The 23,071-nt window shown below is 44.2% G+C and overlaps 1 protein-coding gene and 2 non-coding genes across 3 annotated transcripts in view; 2 read left to right on the top strand and 1 right to left on the bottom strand.

Moving 5' to 3' along the window:
- Window positions 1-23,071, top strand: part of LOC126311686 (parathyroid hormone/parathyroid hormone-related peptide receptor-like) — a gene marked incomplete at its 3' end in the record, with an annotated part of 548,841 nt that overhangs the window by 172,609 nt on the left and 353,161 nt on the right. The window lies entirely within an intron of this gene.
- Window positions 9,294-9,368, bottom strand: Trnas-cga (transfer RNA serine (anticodon CGA)). The gene has a single exon. It is a non-coding gene; the product is annotated as a tRNA-Ser (tRNA).
- On the top strand, window positions 9,512-9,586 carry Trnas-cga (transfer RNA serine (anticodon CGA)). The gene has a single exon. It is a non-coding gene; the product is annotated as a tRNA-Ser (tRNA).

Here is a 23,071-nt window from a genome sequence, read left to right as displayed (position 1 = left end):
TACATTTGTGCGCTTGAAATATTAACAGGCACACCTGTTTATAAAAAGAAAGTCCTAATATACATCAGCCGCAATGACATCGTCAAATGTTAAAAGCAAAATCAGCACCAGCATCGTCAAATATATATAAATAACATCATATTGTCAGTAGCACTACTGTTCAAAACACGCTGCCGTACAGTGGCCTCAAGATGTCTGTATTATAAGGTCACCAGATGTCGCTAATGTCAGTACATACTAGTTTTCAATAATTAATTGAACAGAGTAAAATAATGGTGGATACAATAATTTAAATCTGTAATGAGCTTATAACGTACAAAAGGTATTACAGTAGTAACAAGCGATGAAATAGAACAAAACGAAACTCAGATTGTTAAAAAGAGGAAGAGTAAAGAGACAGTAGTTGCCATACGCTGTAGTGCCAATATTCTACACAATGACATAAATAATAAACACTTTTGATAATGTTAAAAACCATAAAACAAACCGCTAAAGAAGCCACAATGAAAGAAAACATAGTGCTGCACCTAATCAGCGACCTCTTTTGTCAATAACGCCAGAATTACGCATAGGCGAGAAGTGTTTCGAGGAACGTGACCGCCAGGGGGCTCCTCTTACCCTTCGGCACTCGGTTGCAAGAACCGAATGATAAGGATTCCGTAACAGTGCATGACGAACATTATCTAGTTAATGCAATCTATGAAATGAACAGCGAAGGAATAAGAAAATACTAGATTCATGACTTCCTGTGTAATTTTTTATTTACATTAGTTAACTGCAAATATCATCATTAACGCAATAAACATAATATATGTTCTGTATCTTACAAAATGTGCTGCAACTGATGCCTATAAACCCCAATGCAAGCATTACATCGGCGAACAAGGTTGTGACGCACCCTAACTGATATCCCTGGTGTGTTTCGAATCACATTGGAGGCAGCTACAATTGTGACAGCTAATTCCATCTCCGTGTCCACTAGGGTCTCATATGAAATGAGCTGAGATATTCGCAAAGGAAATATTCAAGGTGATTCAGGTCGGGTGGCCTCGCAGGCCGTGGAAGAGGACGTCCCTTCCAATCCGGTGACCAGGAAATACTGTACCGGTATTTCTCCATATTATTGTAATGCACGTCTCTGAATACCACTGAGTAATGAAAGGGCCTGTCATTGATTCACAATACATTGTGTCGTGGGAATACGACACAGCAGAACCACCTTAAGGACAAATAAAGTAAACAAAACCTACATCATGACTTCCTGATAATCAGTCTCGTCCCCATCGTTTTCTTTCAGGAAATGAAAAGTGTACATGTAAATAAACGGCACGATAGGTGTAAACTTGTACTCAAGTTAGTTGTAAATAAGCTGGAAGACAATAATGCTAGACAAAGTGATAGACAAGTTTACTTCCGTACCTCCTTAAGCTGGCTTCTCCAATCCTAGGTTCCCTATCTCAAATTGTTCATTGGAACATGCTTTCTTCGCAGATTCTGTGGAGAACCTCCTCTTCTTTATCCTCTCAGTTCACCTAATTTTCAACATCCTTCTACAGGACTGCATCTGCAACGCTTCTTTTCTTTTCCGATTTCGCAGAGTCGACGATTCACTTTCATGCGACGCTTTTCACCCACAAGTTCATTCTCAGAAATTTCAACCTCAGATTAAAGCCTGTCTCTAATACTAGTAATTTCTTTCGGTCCTGAATGACCTCTTGGCCTTTGCTAGTGTCCTCTATATATACTCATGCGTTACTTTGCTTGCAACGTAGAACCATTCCTTAACTCAAAAATCCATATTCTGTACTCATTAGGCTGTCCACTCCATCCAAGAAATCCGGTAATTCCTCTTCAGTCGGCCGACCTGTTTGGCCGAGCGGTTCTAGGCGCCTCAGTCCAGAATAGCGCGACGGCTACGGTCGCAGGTTCGAATCCAGGCTCGGGCATAGATGTGTGTGGTGTCCTTACGTTAGTTAGGTTTAAGTAGTTCTAAGTTCTAGGGGACTGATGACCTCAGCTGTAAGCCTAATTTTATATTTTAACTACAATAATTGTTTAGTAAATGATTTCGTGGTGAGTTCAGCTGATATTCGACTTATTCCACGAATTACTGTACAATTTCGGCCTTAGGCCATATTCAAGTATCGAAAACGGAAGCATTATACACTGGATGCAAATTTATCACAAATATACTTAAAAAAATACTATTGGTGTTCAGCAACGAAACTGTTAGATCAGGTGTGAAATACCTCTAAACTAACAGCATCATTTTTTCTCAAGTAGCGGCACTATTTTCAATCGAAATTACAATAAGTAACGTTTTTTACATATTTCTGAAGCATATAACAGGTGAGTGTACGTGTTCTGTGCATTGTTAAGTAGAAATCTTTATTTCTTGGCGTCGGTATTGATTACATAACGAAGTCTGTGTGTTTTTCACTTCATTATTTTTATTATTTTATTATTTGAAAGATTTCATGTAGAAAGTGAAGATAATATTTCTGTTTGCATCAATTCACCAACAAACAGTACTTACGTCCGTAAAGTTTTTCTTTCACTGGCTTCAAAGCTAAATTGCATTTGCGTCGTTTATCTGCTCCGATAAGCCGAGGCGGGCCCTTAATATATGATGTCACTAAAGTGCTACAGAAATTTCTAAAATTAATTTTTGGTTTAATTTGAATATGGGGTTTTTACATTACTCCGAAGCACTAGGTTTATTTTTATAGTTTAGTAAGCAGACCAGAAAACATCGAAAAGTGATGATTCATTTGTCCATTCACGAGCTACGATTATGAGACGTTGGTGCAAAAGCTACGCGTCATTACATCATCAGACTCCATCATCATGAACAACAATAATAATAATAATAATAATAATAATAATAATAACACTGTTATCAGAAACGGCGTAAGAAAACTCTGTTTTTCTTAAAACGGAAGCCTGTTGGTGTCGTTGACCTAGAATCATAATAATAATTTGACACAAGCTGAAGAGAAATAATTTGAACATATATGAGAGTGCGATAGTAGAAGGATGCTTTCGAAACTACACAACATTGAATTTATCAGCAGTGATTTCTTCGTTTGTAATGTCTCAGCACTGCAATATTCTTAGTATACTGAAAAGCACAGAACTATTGTTAAGATTGACTGTTTTGAATAGTAGTGATAGGACATCTGACAGCTAGTCACCCAATTGTCAACAATGACACCACAGCCAAGGACTCGGTTACTCCGCAGTAGCTAGTGTGCTTGCTGATTCTGTGGCAGATGAGAGAAGCCCACATCCGTCGGAATATTGATGAGAGTATTTGCAAGACAAAAGGAACATCGCGCCCGGTTACATAGCTGTTACTGAAAGTTCTCCACGCTGAGCTGACGTAGGGCAGTTCGAGAGCGAAGTTTTCCTGTAAACATGAAAACGTATTGAACTGCTGCTCCAGTTCGGCTAGCAGTCACACTCCGCCAGCCTGAAAGAGAAGAAAAGGCTAAAATGAATTGTAGCGTCAGTGGTGAAAAATTTCCCTCTGAAAAACTAAATATTGTTATTCGTGGAAAAGTAATTTATCAAGGTTTGCTAAATTGCGTCAGTGTGCGATTAAATGTGACATGATTAGCAGCTGCGATTCTAATATTCATCCCCTAATGCTTCAGGCAACAGAACTCTATCAACCTTGCACAAAGAAAAGAAACGACTGTTAAAGATGCGTTTCCTCATCGATAAATTTGTAACTGCCTCTTGCTACTTAACTATGACATTTAGTGTAGAGCGATGTAGCGAAATAATGCAGTTCTTCGCCATAACTTACGATACAGTTGACTGAAAATTGTTACCTCCTAGAAATTAGAAACAATACATGTCGATATAAGACTAACCAGTACTGTTTGTTGGTAAATGTCGATTCATTTTGGAACTGATAACTGGACTTGATGACAAACAGCCAACATGAAATATCATCGATTAAAACTTCATTGATTAAAACTTAGTGGCAGTCCATTAATCAATGTAATAAGTGAAGTTTTCTAGTGAAGACCGTACTCTGTTAGCTACAACACCTTCGTTTTACGCTTCTTGTCTTCGATGAAACACGATGATCCCCTATAGGGCATTAACTAGTCGTCTGTAAACAAATGGTAAGCTGGCGGACACATTCACTTTGAATGTGACGCGTGTTAAGGTTCAAAAATGGTTCAAATGGCTCTGAGCACTATGGGACTCAACTGCTGTGGTCATCAGTTCCCTAGATCTTAGAACTACTTAAACCTAACTAACCTAAGGACATCACACACATCCATGCCCGAGGCAGGATTCGAACCTGCGACCGTAGCAGTCGCACGGTTCCGGACTGCGCGCCTAGAACCGCGAGACCACCGCGGCCGGCACGCGTCTTAAGGAGAATCAGTTGGCAAGAGCGCTGTCCACGACAACTAACGATCAGAAATTGAGTTTTAGTCCCGCACAAAGTATTAAATATCCAAAATACAAGCTCTTCGTCGAGGACGTGAAGGCTCAAGAGATTTCGACCGGCCGGCATGTCATTTTCCTGTGAATTCATGTGTGTGCGATATAGAGGGACGAATGGGCAGCACACCGCTCTCGCGGCCGTTTTTGCACGCTTTCCAGACCGCGGAGCCGCTACGTATCATTCAAGAAACTCCTCAACTGGCATCACGAACTGTGAAGTGGAGAGTAAGCAGCGTAGACGCAAATGTAGATGTAAATTTTCGAGTCGAGTTTGCGAAGTGGTGTAGGTTATTTGGAGGTGAAGTAGAAATTCGACGAGTTGGTAAAGGAACTATGTGAAGGAAGGTAAGCAGATGCGGTAAGTGAGGCTGAAAGCATGGCGTTCGAGGATCTGGAGGGACTTACAGAACTTGGGTGTGGCAGATCAAGCATTTTTTTGTGTGATGGATAGTGGAAGATGTAATCTCCATGATCGGTCAGGTAGTAGTCTTAGTAGTTTTAGTGTATTGTGGGCTTCCTGTTGATGGTTAGTAGGAGAAGTGTACACGTTATTCACCGGTCGAAGCTTATTCCAAGGTATAGTGTTAGCTGGACAGGAGGCTGTAAATGGTGAAGCAGAAGTCTTGGAGACGGTATGTGCGGTTAGTGCGTCCTATAATTGTTGCCTGGTTTCGGAGAGGTTAATCTTTAGGTACCATGAGGTAAACTGATTGAGACGGATTTGGAAGGATCATTGGTTTATCTTGAGCGTAGGGCAGAGGGCTAGGAGAGTGGCATCATCAGCGTACTGAAGGAAGTGGACAGGAGGAGGTGGTTTGGGCATAACAGCAGTGTATAAGAGGTGAAGGAGAGGAGAGAAAGAGGAACCCTGGGGGACTCCTGCAGTGGGGTGTAAGCTCGGGAATTTGTATTTTTAACAATGTCATAGGATGGACGACTGAAAAAGGAAGGATGCAGTAAGGCGGACATACTTGATTTTAAATGCACAAGTCTGGAGTTAGACAAGATGTCTGGAATCCCATACGCAATCGTATGTTTACTCTGGCAGCCACTGAGAGAGGATTCATCTTTGTTATTATTAACACCAAGACAAGTTACATATGTTCCCGTACTACACTGTGATAAGTTTAAATAAGATAGTTTGTACGTTGTGCTTCCTTGGAATCGTAAAACTGATTATACTTGACAACCGTACAAGCTACTTTTGGTAATGTAAGCCAGGTTGGAATAGATAATCAAGCACTCTGTTTACGATATGTATCCAAATGTATAACATGTCTCTTACTATTACTATTGATCTAGGTTTTATACAAAAACAAATGTTATTATTTTTCAATTTGTGCCACCTATGTGTGGATTCTTTTTTAACATAATTACTGAGTGTGTTTTACTATTTAGGGATGTCATTGTAATTTTGTGTGAAGCTATTTTAGTATATTCTTTTAATATATTTTTAAACATGGTATACAAATGACACTAACAAAGAGGTCACTAGTTATTACTGACGCAACATACCGAGGTTAGCTGCATGCAAATGTAAGCAGCAAGCTCAGTTTAACTGTTTGTTATCTCCTATCACAATGTGATGCCATGTGTGATTTTATCTACGTTGGGTCATCATGACTTGAATATAATTGGTACGTAAATTTATGTTTTACAAGTTGAGGTATTTGTGATCGGGTTTTAATTTGTATTTTGATGCCTGATTCTCACTATATCCATTTATTCATGTACGTAGCATTGAAGATCTGCAGTAAGCAGGTTAAAAACTTAAGACTAATGCTGTGCATCCTCGTATCTTGTATAGGATTAGCTAAGTCCTATCAAATAAAACTTGTTTATTACAATGATGTTAATTCGAGAATTCATTGACCGTTGGTCTGCCACTAGCTAGAGATAAATTAAGTCGCTTTGTACTCTATTTTGGTGGCTCACTAATATAGATAGAATTATTCTTCATTTATACATGAAATCCACATCTTGTACATTAAAACTGAGAGGACAGTGACGATAGCAAGTAACGAAACGTTGCTTGCTGTACATATACAGTGAGGTGACAGAAGTCATGGGATAGCTATACGCACATATACAGATGGCGCTAGGGACGCGTACACACGGTACAGAAAGGCAGTTGACTGGCCGACTGTCATTTGTACTCAGGTGAGCCCTGTGATTATGGCAGCAAGACTGGAACTGAGAGACTTCGAACATCGGACTGTAGTTGAAGCTAGATGCATGTGATATTCCATTTCGGACATTAAATATTCCGAGATACACAGTGTCAAGAGTGTACAGGGAATACCGAATTTCAGACTTTACCTCTCACCACAGATCTACATCTACATGACTACTCTGCAATTCACATTTAAGTGCTTGGCAGAGGGTTCATCGAACCACAATCATACTATCTCTCTACTATTCCACTCCCGAACAGCGAGCGGGAAAAACGAACACCTATACCTTTCTGTTCGAGCTCTGATTTCTCTTATTTTATTTTGATGATCATTCCTACCTATGTAGGTTGGGCTCAACAAAATATTTTCGCATTCGGAAGAGAAAGTTGGTGACTGAAATTTCGTAAAAAGGTCTCGCCGCGACGAAAAACGTCTATGCTGTAATGACTTCCATCCCAACTCGTGTATCATATCTGCCACACTCTCTCCCCTATAACGCGATAATACAAAACGAGCTGCCCTTTTTTGCACCCTTTCGATATCCTCCGTCAATCCCACCTGGTAAGGATCCCACACCGCGCAGCAATATTCTAACAGAGGACGAACGAGTGCAGCGTAAGCTGTCTCTTTAGTGGACTTGTTGCATCTTCTAAGTGTCCTGCCAATGAAACGCAACCTTTGGCTCGCCTTCCCGACAATATTATCTATGTGGTGCTTCCAACTGAAGTTGTTCGTAATTTTAACACCCAGGTACTTAGTTGAATTGACAGCCTTGAGAATTGTACTATTTATCGTGTAATCGAATTCCAACGGATTTCTTTTGGAACTCATGTGGATCATCTCACACTTTTCGTTATTTAGCGTCAACTGCCAACTCACACACCATACAGCAATCTTTTCTAAATCGCTTTGCAGCTGATACTGGTCTTCGGATGACCTTACTAGAGGGTAAATTACAGCATCATCTGCGAACAATCTAAGAGAACTGCTCAGATTGTCACCCAGGTCATTTATATAGATCAGGAACAGTAGAGGTCCCAGGACGCTTCCCTGGGGAACACCTGATATCACTTCAGTTTTACTCGATGATTTGCCGTCTATTACTACGAACTGCGACCTTCCTGACAGGAAATTACGAATCCAGTCGCACAACTGAGACGATACCCCATAGCTCCGCAGCTTGATTAGAAGTCGCTTGTGAGGAACGGTGTCAAAAGCTTTGCGGAAATCTAGAAATACGGAATCAACTTGAGATCCCCTGTCGATAGCGGCCATTACAGATAACGAACGTTTAAGTAGTGCTAACAGACAAGCAACACGGCGTGAAATAACACCAGAAATCAATGTCGGACACGCGACGACCGTGTCCGTTAGGACAGTGCGGTGACATTTGGAGTTAATGGGCTGTGTCAGCAGACGACCAACGCGAGTGGCTTTGCTAACAGCACGACATCGCCTGCAGTGCCTCTCCTGGGATCGTGACCATATCGGTTGGACTCTGGACCAGTGTACAGCAGACGCCATCATTCTATGGGCCGAAATAGTCAGCAAAAGCACTGTGCAAGCATGTGGTTGTTCCATAATGATGGGGCTGTGTTTACGTGGAATAGGCTGGGTCCTCTGATCCAACTGAACCGATCATTGACTGGAAATGGTGATGTTCGGCAGCTTTTCACCGACTTCATGTTCCCAAACATCGTTGGAATTTTTATGGATAACAAGAAGCCATGTTACGGGTCAAATTGGGTTGAAAATTCTGGACAATTCGGGCGAATTATTTCGCCATCCATATCGCCGAATCCTATCAAACATTTATCGGACGTAAAAGAGTGTTCAATTCGTGCACAAAATCCTGCACCGGCCATTATGGACGGCGATGGAGTCAGCATGGTTCAGTATTTCTGAAGGAGACTTCCGACGCCTGGTTGACACCATAAAACTTGTATCTGGTGCACTACGACGAGCAAAAGGAGGTCCTACAAGATACTAGGAGGTATCCCATGATTTTTGTCGCCCTAGATCTGGAGGTTGGCGTACAGGGTGCGAATTGCGATACACAGACCTAAAACCTTTGGTAGCGACAACGACTGTAGCCCCACTTGGCATCTACTCGTACTGAAAATGGTTGGTGGGTAAAGGTACGCCACACTACTTCATCTATGAGTGCGTCAATCGTAATGACAAGTGGCGTGCCAGTCTCTCGGAAAGCCATGACCAGAGTGAGAAGTGAGAAATCTCGGGACCGCGCTTGTGAACACAATCGTCGTATGCCCTCTGTATCACAGGGCGCTGTATAAAGTGCACAAAAGCAAACACTTTTCTGCTGAAACTTCCTGGCAGATTAAAACTGTGTGCCCGACCGAGACTCGAACTCGGGACCTTTGCCTTTCGTGGGCAAGTGCTCTACCAACTGAGCTACCGAAGCACGACTCACGCCCGGTACTCACAGCTTTACTTCTGCCAGTACCTCGTCTCCTACCTTCCAAACTTTACAGAAGCTCTCCTGCGAGACATGCAGAACTAGCACTCCTGAAAGAAAGGATATTGCGGAGACATGGCTTAGCCACAGCCTGGGGGATGTTTCCAGAATGAGATTTTCACTCTGCAGCGGAGTGTGCGCTGATATGAAACTTCCTGGCAGATTAAAACTGTGTGCCCGACCGAGACTCGAACTCGGGACCTTTGCCTTTCGCGGGCAAATGCTCTACCAACTGAGCTACCGAAGCACGACTCACGCCCGGTACTCACAGCTTTACTTCTGCCAGTACCTCGTCTCCTACCTTCCAAACTTTACAGAGCTTCTGTAAGGTTTGGAAGGTAGGAGACGAGGTACTGGCAGAAGTAAAGCTGTGAGTACCGGGCGTGAGTCGTGCTTCGGTAGCTCAGTTGGTAGAGCACTTGCCCGCGAAAGGCAAAGGTCCCGAGTTCGAGTCTCGGTCGAGCACACAGTTTTAATCTGCCAGGAAGTTTCATATCAGCGCACACTCCGCTGCAGAGTGAAAATCTCATTCTGGAAACATCCCCCAGGCTGTGGCTAAGCCATGTCTCCGCAATATCCTTTCTTTCAGGAGTGCTAGTTCTGCATGTCTCGCAGGAGAGCTTCTGTAAAGTTTGGAAGGTAGGAGACGAGGTACTGGCAGAAGTAAAGCTGTGAGTACCGGGCGTGAGTCGTGCTTCGGTAGCTCAGTTGGTAGAGCACTTGCCCGCGAAAGGCAAAGGTCCCGAGTTCGAGTGTCGGCCGGGCACACAGTTTTAATCTGCCAGGAAGTTTCATATCAGCGCACACTCCGCTGCAGAGTGAAAATCTCATTCTGGAAACATCCCCCAGGCTGTGGCTAAGCCATGTCTCCGCAATATTCTTTCAGGAGTGCTAGTTCTGCATGTCTCGCAGGAGAGCTTCTGTAAAGTTTGGAAGGTAGGAGACGAGGTACTGGCAGAAGTAAAGCTGTGAGTACCGGGCGTGAGTCGTGCTTCGGTAGCTCAGTTGGTAGAGCACTTGCCCGCGAAAGGCAAAGGTCCCGAGTTCGAGTCTCGGTCGGGCACACAGTTTTAATCTGCCAGGAAGTTTCATATCAGCGCACACTCCGCTGCAGAGTGAAAATCTCATTCTGGAAACATCCCCCAGGCTGTGGCTAAGCAATGTCTCCGCAATATTCTTTCAGGAGTGCTAGTTCTGCATGTCTCGCAGGAGAGCTTCTGTAAAGTTTGGAAGGTAGGAGACGAGGTACTGGCAGAAGTAAAGCTGTGAGTACCGGGCGTGAGTCGTGCTTCGGTAGCTCAGTTGGTAGAGCACTTGCCCGCGAAAGGCAAAGGTCCCGAGTTCGAGTCTCGGTCAGGCACACAGTTTTAATCTGCCAGGGAGTTTCATATAGCGCACACTCCGCTGCAGAGTGAAAATCTCATTCTGGCACTTTTCTGCTGTTGTGCGCATGACGTCACATATGAGGTTGTGTGATTTCGCGACTGTTGGCATTTTCGCTTAGCTAGTTTTGTGTGGTGGGTGATTTGCAAGTGATAGTGTTTTGAGTGTGCGCGAGCAGTACTAGGTTGTGCTGTACTTGATTGTACATCTCACAATCACAACAATGAAGGAACTCAAGTAGTCGTTCATGCTTTTCTTAGTGACTGAAGTTCGTAAAATGTTTGGCTGTCAAAATACTGTAGGAAAGACTCTACGAATAAATTCTAGAAAATGCTCTAGTCGTTTCAAAGATACTGATGGTGCTAGAGACTGGCTTTCGGAAATGCTAAATTTACTGTGGTAACGAGTGCTTAAGAGTGATGAAATTCCATCGTGTAATTTGTATTCTAGTAGTAACACCACGTGCAACATATACGAGGTCCATAGAAGAAGACTAGAGACTCCAGAAAAATTTTCAGCACGGAAAAATAGTGCTCATGATCGTACATTTAAAGGTGTCATTTACACTCCTAGAAATTGAAATAAGAACATCGTGAATTCATTGTCCCAGGAAGGGGAAACTTTATTGACACATTCCTGGGGTCAGATACATCACATGATCACACTGACAGAACCACAGGCACATAGACACAGGCAACAGAGCATGCACAATGTCGGCACTAGTACAGTGTATATCCACCTTTCGCAGCAATGCAGGCTGCTATTCTCCCATGGAGACGATCGTAGAGATGCTGCATGTAGTCCTGTGGAACGGCTTGCCATGCCATTTCCACCTGGCGCCTCAGTTGGACCAGTGTTCGTGCTGGACGTGCAGACCGCGTGAGACGACGCTTCATCCAGTCCCAAACATGCTCAATGGGGGACAGATCCGGAGATCTTGCTGGCCAGGGTAGTTGACTTACACCTTCTAGAGCACGTTGGGTGGCACGGGATACATGCGGACGTGCATTGTCCTGTTGGAACAGCAAGTTCCCTTGCCGGTCTAGGAATGGTAGAACGATGGGTTCGATGACGGTTTGGATGTACCGTGCACTATTCAGTGTCCCCTCGACGATCACCAGAGGTGTAGGCCACTTTAGGAGATCGCTCCCCACACCATGATGCCGGGTGTTGGTCCTGTGTGCCTCGGTCGTATGCAGTCCTGATTGTGGCGCTCACCTGCACGGCGCCAAACACGCATACGACCATCACTGGCACTAAGGCAGAAGCGACTCTCATCGCTGAAGACGACACGTCTCCATTCGTCATTCCATTCACGCCTGTCGCGACACCACTGGAGGCGGGCTGCACGATGTTGGGGCGTGAGCAGAAGACGGCCTAACGGTGTGCGGGACCGTAGCCCAGCTTCATGGAGACGGTTGCGAATGGTCCTCGCCGATACCCCAGGAGCAACAGTGTCCCTAATTTGCTGGGAAGTGGCGGTGCGGTCCCCTACGGCACTGCGTAGGATCCTACGGTCTTGGCGTGCATCCGTGCGTCGCTGCGGTCCGGTCCAAGGTCGACGGGCACGTGTACCTTCCGCTGACCACTGGCGACAACATCGATGTACTGTGGAGACCTCACGCCCCAAGTGTTGAGCAATTCGGCGGTACGTCCACCCGGCCTCCCGCATGCCCACTATACGCCTTCGCTCAAAGTCCCTCAACTGCACATACGGTTCACGTCCACGCTGTCGCGGCATGCTACCAGTGTTAAAGACTGCGATGGAGCTCCGTATGCCACGGCAAACTGGCTGACACCGACGGCGGCGGTGCACAAATGCTGCGCAGCTAGCGCCATTCGACGGCCAACACCGCGGTTCCTGGTGTGTCCGCTGTGCCGTGCGTATGATCATTGCTTGTACAGCCGTTCTTGCAGTGTCCGGAGCAAGTATGGTGGGTCTGACACACCGGTGTCAATGTGTTCTTTTTTCCATTTCCAGGAGTGTATAATCGAAAGGAGAAATGCTCTCCTGAAGAAATATGTGCATTAAATTCCAAACACATAGCAAAGGTCTTTGAAGCCAGTTGTCATCAACGAAACGACATTTGATGTCAAAGAGAGAAAAAGAAAATGGATTTGCGTGAAATTTATCGAATACTGCGCAAAATATTAGGGGCAGTCAAATGAAAGCCGAACATCCGCCACAACGTTACAATAGAATGATTCCATTCAAACGTGAATACCACACGCTTAAAGACATTTATCCCACTGGAAGACGAGACGATCAATTCTTGCTTCGTAGAAGGCGATCGGCTGTTGATGGATCCACAATCGCACGCGCTCTTGCACTTCCCCGTCCTGGTGAAACCGACGTCCACTCATATCTCTCTGCAGGTCGCCAGAGACGTCAAATTCACATGCCGTCCGACAGCATATCCACAGCCCAAGTGCTAACGGCAAAGCAGTGAAAACATCCAAGGCTGCTCACGCAAGTTCCGGTAAGTAGTGATGACCTTCTTCTTCGATTGCGAGGGTAGATTTCTCGCCATGTTCCTAGCGTAGCGTAGCGTTATGAAGTGATTTTACAGGAATTGCGAGGCTCCTTAAAGTCGGAATGTCCAGGAATATTGTCGGACGCTATCATCCTTCATCCTGCTACACGGCAACGCCCACCCCCACACTGCCATTCGGACGAATGGTACGTTTCAGCAGTTTAGTTGGGAAACACATCCTCTGTACAGCTCGGATCTTTCATCGTGTAATTTTCATATCGATGGTGATCTGAAGAAAGACATAGGTGGACGACGCTACCAGTCGGAAGAGGAAGTGCAAGAATGAGTGCGGCTGTGGCTCCGTCAGAGGGCGCCCGCGTTCTACGAAACAAGAATTGTTCGAGAATGAGATTTTCACTCTGCAGCGGAGTGTGCGCTGATATGAAACTTCATGGCAGATTAAAACTGTTTGACGGACCGAGACTCGAACTCGGGACCGCTTGCCTTTCGCGGGCAAGTGCTCTACCAACTGAGTTACCCAAGCACGACTCACGCCCCGTCCTCACAGCTTTACTTCTGCCAGTATTTCGTCTCCTACCGAGTTCTAGTCTCGGTCCGGCACACAGTTTTAATCTGCCAGGAAGTTTCAAGAATTGTTCGTCTCGTCTCCTGGTGACGTAAGTGTCTTAAACTCGTGTGGCCATCACTTTTGAATTCAATGGTCCAGTAGTGTTGCGTGTACAATTTTCATTTTACTGTCCCTTTTATTTTCACTCAGTCATGTCAATAGTTTCTTACAGGACTCAAAACGGGTTCGATGAGTCAAGGACATTTGCAAATCGATTACTTTTCGCAGAAAAGTTACAATTTTATATTGGAAAAACTCGGTTGTCCTTTACCTTCAGGGCCAACATTAAATTCTTAGAAACCCGCAGTTCCATTTGCCAACCATGTATTTTGAATGACGTTTCAGTTAGATTAGCTAATTCAAGTGCATTCTGCAAATGAGGCAGTTTCAAAATTTCTTGAGTCTCCACCTATTGTTTGAAGTTCTTTTAAACTTGAGATAAGCACAAAATAAAGATGAGAAATATACAGATCTTATTTACTCGTTAAAACTTTTCTCAGAGCAAGTTTCGATTGTACAGATGCTTGAATCCTTTTTTAATCAGAAGTGTATGCTGAAAAGTTATTGAACGTAGCAGTAAGACAATAGCAGTTTACGTTTTATTTCTTCAGTTGGAACTAAAATTCATCGCCAATGCATCGTATAAATGCGCGGCCCACATCTCTATTTTTTTTATTTTTTTTGAGCTAACCGTCTGAATTATTTGCTGTAAATAAACTGAAAGTAGTCTTGATCGTTTAACTTTTTCAATGGTGACCGGTTTCGATCTTTTTGTCAGATCATCTTCGGACCACGAATGTCTGCCGGAGGCGGCGGCGCTTGGGCAATCCTCTTGTTTGTGGTTGGTGGTGTACAGCCACAAACAAGAGGAATCCACACGCGCCACCCCCTCCGGCAGACATTCGTGGTCCGAAGATGATCTGACAAAAAGATCGAAACCGGTCACCGTTGAAAAAGTTAAACGATCAAGACTGCTTCCAGTTTATTTAGAATAATTACAGATCGCTGTTTTCCTATATAAGAATTATGTTCTTTAAAATGTTAAATTAATAGCTGAATGTATCCCACTATCTGTCTCCTGTACAGTTTTAGCCCTGTAGTATCATGAAAGTTATTCCCAGATGTCGCAACAGATTTCCTTCTTCCTGGCCCTTCTCCTTGTCAGTGGTTTCCACATATCTCTTTCCCCTCCGATTCTGCGCAGAACCTTCTCATTCCTTACCATATCAGTCCACCTAATTTTCTCTAGCACCACATCTCAAATTTTTCGATTCTCTTCTGTTCCGGTTTTCCCACAGTCCATGTTTCACTACCATACAATGCTGAGCTCCAGTCGTACATTCTTAGAAGTTTCTTAGTCAAATTAAGGCCTATGATACTAGCAGACTTCTCTTGACCAGATATGCCAACTGTTCAAATGTGTGTGAATTCCTAAGGGACGAAACTGCTGAGGTCATCGGTCCATAGACTTACACACTACTTTAAATTACGCTAAGGGCAACACACACACACACCCATGCCCGTGGGAGGACTCGAACCTCCGACAGGGGGACCCGCGCAATCTGTGACATGGCGCCTCAAACCACGCGGCCGCTCCGCGCGGCCCAAGAATGGCCTATTTACCAGTGCTAGTCTCCTTCTGATGACCGACGTAGGAGACAATCTGAGCAGCTGTCTTCGGTTGTTTGCAGATGACGCTGTCGTTTTTCGACTAATAAAATCATCAGAAGATCAAAACAAACTGCAAAACGATTTAGAAAAGGTATCTGAATGGTGAGAAAATTTGCAGTTGGCCCTAAATAACGAAAGGTATGAGGTCATCCACATGAGTGCTAACAGGAATCCGTTAAACGTCGGTTACACGATAAATCAGTCAAATATAAAGGCCGTAAATTCAACTAAATACAAGGAATTACAATTAAGAACAACTTAAATTGGATGGAACACATAGAAAATGTTGTGGGGAAGGCGAACCAAGGGATGCGTTTTATTGGCAGGACACTTAGAAAATATAACAGATCTACTAAGGAGACTGCCTACACTACTCTTGTCTGTCCTCTTTTAGAATTCAGCTGCGCGGTGCACGACATTCCAATCATCGACTTCTTTTTCAGAATGTGAAAATATTTTGTTGACACCGACCTACAAAGGGAGAAACGATCACAACGATAAAATAGGGAAATCAGAGCTCGTACGAAAAGATGAAGGTGTTCGTTGTTTCCGCGCGCTATACGACATTGGAATAATAGAGAACTGCGAAGGTGGTTCGATGAACACTTTGCCAGACACTTAAATGTGTTTTACAGAGTGTCCATATAGACGTAGATGTAGATATGTCAACCAAAGGGGCCTTCTATGAAAGTAAATGGCACCCTAGACCATCACTCCCAGTTGTCGAGTGGTGTGGTAGGCAACATTCAGGTCGGTATTCCACCGCTGTCCAGGGTGTCGTTTCCTTCTGGAATGTCACTGACGGGAGTCTAACTGTCTTTAGTGGTGACTCTCGCCTCAAATTTAGCCACGATGATCATCGAAGAAGTGTCTGGAGGCGCCAATTCTATTCACAACAAGACCACTTTGGGGGACATCCGCGGTAATTCAACGATACTCTACGCTCCATTTTCTTGTCTCCCATAGCAAGTCTTCCTCACCTTACCTTTCAGCAGGATAATGCCCGCCCACATGCGGCGAGAGTTTATACTACTTATCTTCGTGCTTACCAGATCCTAACTTGGCCACTAAAATCGCCGGATCTATCTCCAATTGAGAACATTTGGAGCATTATGGGCAGGGCACTACAACCAGCTCTGGATTTTGACGATGTGAATCACCAGTTGGGCAGAAATTGGCACTATATCCCTCAGGAGGACATGCAACAACTTTATAAATCAATTCGAAAGCGGATAACTGCCTGCTTATTGGCTAGATGTGGAGCACTGCATTATTGATTTGCTTAATTCGTGAAGCTCCTCTTTTGAATAAATCATCCAATTTTTATGAAATAGTCATCATTGGTTTTTCTGCATATGTGCATCACATCTACAGAATTTCGGCTCATTCTGCTAATTCCTTCGCGGTGCATAACTTTTTTTTCTTTTTGTTCGTCTTAGGATGTATTTCTGTCTCACGGTGCGAAAGTCGCTCTAGGCCTTTCAAATTCAGCGTGACGCTGAGTTTGGCCATTAAATCAAGTCGGTCTAGTGTTACAACACCACTGGAATGGATTCAACAAGTCGCAAGTCTCCTGCAGAAATATTGAGCCATACTGACAGTGTAGTCGTCCATAATTGCAAAAGTGTTGTCCATGCGGAATCTTGTGCACGAACTGACCGCTTCATTATGTCCCATAAATCTTCGATGGGATTCGCATCACGCGATATATACTGGGTGGTCCATTGATCGTGAGCAGGTCAAATATTTCACGAAATAAGCATCAAACGGAAAACCTACAAAGAACGAAACTTGTCTAGCTTGAAGGGGGAAACCAGATGGCGCAATGGCTGGCCCGCTGCATGGCGCTGCCATAGGTCAAACGGATATCAACTGCGTTTCTTTAAATAAGAACCCCTATTTTTTATTACATATTCGTGTATGGTTTAGTTGGACAACTTTATTTGCTTTGTGACAGATGGCGCTGTAATAGTCACAAACATATGGATCACAACTTTAGAGAAACAGTTGGTAACAGGTACGTTTTTTAAATTAAAATACAGAACATAGGTACATTTGAACACTTTATTTCGGTTGTTCCAATGTGATACATGTACCTTTGTGGACTTATTATTTCTTCGAACGCCGGCCAGGGTGACCCAGCGTTTCTGGGATTGGTGGAGGTGTCGCGATCAGGGAAGGGAGGCGTTGCCACAGGTAATAGTGAGCTGGGCGGCAACGTCCTCCTCTGTAGGTTTTAAGGGGGTCACGTGCCTCGACTTTGTGGCATGGTGCACTAATTTTGGGCTTTGCGATGTTTGGGTGTGTACAACGACTTTCTTATTATAGAGCTCACTCAAGTCTTCCGTGATTAATTTTCCGCGTGGTAATCTAGTTGCACAAGGTAGCTGGTTCGCAGCTGCAGAATTAAGCCCCATTGTTGCTCGTTCGCCGGCCATGTGGCCGAGAGGTTCTAAGCGCTACAGTCTGGAACCGCGAGACTGCTACGGTCGCAGGTTCGAATCCTGCCATGGGCATGGATGTGTGTGATGTCCTTGGGTTAGTTAGGTTTAAGTAGTTCTAAGTTCTAGGGGACTGATGACCTCAGAAGTTAAATCCCACAGTGCTCAGAGCCATCTGAACCATTTCTGTGAACGCATGCTGTTACAGCGTGATTGCCTTTAAATACCACATAATGCAGTAAATGCTCAAAATGATGTCCATCAACTTCAATGCATTTGGCAATACGTGTAACGACATTCCTCTCAACAGCGAGTAGTTCGCATTCCGTAATGTTCGCACATGCATTGACAATGCGCTGACACATGTTGTCAGGCGTTGTCGGTGGATCAGGGTAGCAAATATCATTCGCCTTTCCCCACAGAGAGAAATCAGGGGACGTCAGATCCGGTGAACGCGCGGGCCATTGTGTGGTACTTCGACGACCAATCCACCTGTCATGAATATGCTATTCAAAACCGCAACAACCGCAGCAACCGCTCGCGAGCTATGTGCCGGACATCGATCATGTTGGTAGTACATCGCCAAGCTGTCATGCAGTGAAACATCTTGTAGTAACATCGGTAAAACATTACGTAGGAAATCAGCATACATTGAACCATTTAGATTGCCATAGATAAAATGGGGGCCAGTTATCCTTCCTCCCAAATGCCGCAGCGTACATTAACACGCCAAGGTCACTGAAGTTCCACTTGTCGCAGCCATAGTGGATTTTCCGTTGCCCAATAGTGCATATTATGCCGGTTTACGTTACTGCTGTTGGTGAATGACGCTTTGTCGCTAAATAGAACGCGTGCAAAAAATGTGTCATCGTGCCGTAATTTCTGTTGTGCCCAGTGGGAGAAGTGTACACGACGTTCAAAGCCGTCGCCTTGCAATTCCTGGTGCATAGAAAAATGGTACGGGTGCAATCGATGTTGATGTGTCATTCTCAACACCGATTTTGAGATTCCCGATTGTCGCGCAATTTGTCTGCTACTGATGTGCGAATTAGGCGTGACAGCAGCTAGAACACCTACGTGGTCATCATCATTTGTTGCTGGTCGTGGTTGACGTTTCACATGTGGCTTAACAATTCCTGCTTCCTTAAATAACGTAACTATCCGGCGAACGGTCCGGACACTTGGATGATGTCGTCCAGGATACCGAGCAGCATACATAGCACAATCCCGTTGGGCATTTTGATCACAATAGTCATACATCGACCGATATCGACCATTTCCGCAATTGGCAAACGGTCCATTTAAACGCTGGTAATGTATCACGAAGTAAATACCGTCCTCACTGGTGGAATTTTACGTATTACCGCGTACTTATACGTTTGTGACTATTACAACGCCATCCATCACAAAGCGAAAAAAGTGGTCCAACTAAAACATGCATATTTCTTTACGTACTACACGAACAGTTGATAAAAAATGGGGGTTCTTATTAAAAAAACGCAGTTGATATCCGTTTGACCTATGGAAGCTCCATCTAGCAGGCCATCCATAGTGCCATCTGGTTTCCCCCTTCAAGCTATACTAGTTTCGTCCTTTGTAGATTTTTCGTTTGATGCTTATTTGGTGAGATACTTGGCCCGGTCACTATCAATGGACCACGCTGTATAGCGAAATTATTCGCTCGAATATGTACCTCAATCCAGTCACCAACAACTTTCACCTGGCGACATGATATCCTTACTTGGGAATACGAAGCACACAAATGGCTGCAGATGGTCTCCAAGTAGCCGAAGATAACCATCTTCAGTCAGTGACCGGTTCAGTTGGACCACAAGAACAACTCCATCCCGCGTCAACGCACCCCACACCATTATGGAGCCATCATTATGTTGCACAGTGTCTTGTTGATATCTTGGACCCATGGCTCCGTAGGTCTGTCCCAAGCTTGAACCCTACCATCAGCTCTAAACAGTTGCGTAGGTTGTCTGCTGCCATAGCCATAACGCCAAATTTCGCCGCATTGTCTGAACTGATACTTTAATCGTACGTCCCACACTGATTTCCGCGGTGATTTCAAGCAGTGTTGATTGTCTGTTTGTACTGGCAACTCTAAGCAAACGCTGCTGCACTCAGTCGTTAAGAGAAGGCAATCGGCCACTGTGTTGATTGTGGTGAGAGGTAATGCCTGCAATTTGCTATTCTCGGCACACCATGGATCTCGCAGTACTGAATTCCCTAATGATTTCAGTAATGGAATGTCCCATGCGTCTAGCTCCAACTCAATTCCGCATTAAAGGTGTGCTAATTCCCGTTGTGCCGCCACAGTTACGTCTGAAACCTTTCCACATGAATCACCGGAATACGAACGACATCTCCGCCAATTCGCTGCCCTATTATACCTAGTGTACGCGATATTGCTCCCATCTGTATCGCTATACCATCAGCTTTGTCACCGCAGTTTATAACTGCACCAGTGCTAAAATGCTAATCATTAACGTATCGCAGCACTTACACTTTATGTCAGTTCGATATTTGCTTCACGTACCCTTTACGTACGACGTCGTTACATTAATGGTCAGCAAAGTTTCTGAAGGCAACTAAAACTGAGTGAGAGCCAGTCGTTCCTCCTATTAAAAAATAAATTTAATAGTAGATTCTACTAGCCGTATTTCATAAAGATTCACATCCACGTTTATCGTCATGGGCCCCACAGCCCCCATAAACTTTAAAAATGAGGTGATTCGAACTGGCTGAATTTTAAATTGCTTTATTTGTGCTGCTAGTTTCAGACACTGTCAGTTTCCAAGTGTGGCTAAAAAAACATCTTAATAAAAGAAGGAAACATGAAAGACATTATCTACAGTGGATATATCGTTAAATGAACATAGTACTTACCTATAGCAACAGATGAGGACACATCGTTGTCATTTCGTTCAACAATGGCAGGGCATATGTGTGCGCAACATGATCGTTAACAGTCATCTTCTAACACATAAGGTGTAGGATATCTGAAGTAGTTTCGACCACAACAACGTTATACACCAAACAGCCAAAGAAACTGGAAGATCTGCCTAATATCGTGTAAGGTCACCGCAGAGAACACATATGTGCCACAACACGACGTGACATGGACACGACTAATGTCTGAAGTAGTGCTGCACGCAACTAACGCCATGAACTTGTAGGGATGTCCATAAACCCGTTAGGGTACGAGAGGATGGAGATCTCTTCTGAACTGCAGTTTGCAACGCATCCTAGATATGCTCAACAACGTTTAAATCTAGCGAACGTGGTGGGCAGCGGAAATGTTTAAACTTATAAGAGTGCTCCTGGAGCCACTCTGTAGCAATTCTGGACGTATGGAGTGTCGCATTGTCCTGCTCGAATTGCCCAAGTCCGTCGGAATACACAATGGACAAGAATGGATGCAGGTGATCAGACAGGTTGCTTGGCACGTGCCGCCCGTCAGAGTTGTATCTAGAATCTAGAAGTATCGGGGGTCCCATATTTCTCCAACCCCACATACCCCAGCCACATTACAGAGCCTCTACCAGCTTGAACTTTCCCCATTTGATATGCAAGGTCAGTGGATTCATGAGGTTGTCTCCATACCTGTACACGTCCATCCGCTCGATACAATTTGAAACGATACTCATCCGACCGGGCAACATGTTCCCAGTCATCAACAGTCCAATGTCGGTGTTGACTGGCACAGGCGAGGCGTAAAACTTTGTCTCATGCAGTCACCAAGGGTACTCAAGTGGGTATTCGGCTCTGCAGCCCCATATCGATTATGTTTCGTTGAATGGTCCTCACGCTGAGACACTGATATCCCAGCATCGAAATTTGCAGCAATTGGTGGAAGGGTTGCACTTCTGTCACGTTGAACGATTCTCTTCAGTCGTTGTTGGTCCCGTTTTTGCAGGATCTTTTAGCGGCCGCAGCAGTGTTGTAAATTTGATGTTTTATCGGATTCCTGATGTTCACGGTACACTCGTGAAATGGTCATTCGGCCTAATCACCACTTCATCGCTATTCCGAGATGCTATATCGCAGCGCTCGAGCGCCGACAATAACACCACTTTTCAACTAACTTTAATCTCCATAACCTGCCATTGTAGTAGCAGTAACCGATCTAACAACTGCGCCAGACACTTGTTGTCTTAATTACGTGTTGCCGACTGCAGCTCCGTATTCTGCCTGTTTACGTACCTCTGTATTTGAATATGCAAGACAATATGAGTTTCTTTGGCACTTCAGTGCAAAATGTCCCACCGAGCTAGAAGCACCAGAGAGACAAACCTTGTAACTATAAGCACCTGTTCATATGACGGTCACATATGGATGAAAGCAACTGGCAGTTCGAGAAAAAAAAAAAAAAGAACAAGTGCTTATGGGGTGGTTTGTTGTAAACATTAATTTTGTTTCCTTGGTACGTCTGGGTAGATGTGATATTTTAATAACGCTGTAACGTTATTATGCTCGAAAGCGCTTTCCTTGCAATGTACCTCATATTTGACCGTTGACGACTCCCTCACCCAGACAGTGAGATCCACCCTGATATTTATCCCTTCCACCAACCTCAACTCTTCGCCATCTATACCGCTCCACATAAGGGTTCTTCTCTCCTTTCCCTCTCCATCCATCTCCATGTCTTTGTTGTTGCAACCACTGCCCTACTCACACGGCACACTACTCAGCACCTTCTGTCTTTCCCACCAACTGTATTTCCCACTACCCACCTCTGCTTTTACCTCTTATCTCCTTACTTCTCATACCTCAGAGATCTCCATCTTTCTACCCACATCCCTTAACATTATGGAAAATACTCTCTCCTGCAGCAATACATTTCCCCCTAGTGCAGGTCCCTCAGAGTCTAAGTGAAAGGTCAGTGCTTCGGTGTTTTTATCCTAAGAATTTCATATGCCTGCGATGTGTTTTTAAAATGTATAAATTTCCGTTTTCTAACTGTCCGTCTCTGATTCTTTTTTAAAAATAGAAAACATCCCTAAATCTTGTCTTCATTTCTCGCTGTAAAAATTTTTAATTCGCTTGGCTGAAGAGCAGAGAATTGTATCGCTGATAGCCCGCCTCCCAGTGAGAGGGATCAAATGACAATAAAGGGGGAAAAAATGTTGATGACCGTTCAGTGCACAAATATGCGAGGTACACGATTTTTTAACGTACTGACGGACATATGTTCATTTTTGTTGCTATAGTCAACTGCTGGGTTCGTATTGTATAGATTTACATCCAATATAACTACTATTCAAAATTTTAAACATGGCTGAAGCACCAAATGTTGAAAATCTTCACGGTAAATGATAACAGCCAAACAGTTGCAGGATAAAGAT

Source organism: Schistocerca gregaria, chromosome 1, assembly GCF_023897955.1.
Source record: "Schistocerca gregaria isolate iqSchGreg1 chromosome 1, iqSchGreg1.2, whole genome shotgun sequence".
Taxonomy (NCBI): Eukaryota; Metazoa; Arthropoda; class Insecta; order Orthoptera; family Acrididae; genus Schistocerca; species Schistocerca gregaria.
Note: the sequence above shows the minus strand (reverse complement) of the source record. Positions and strands in the feature narration are given on the sequence as shown.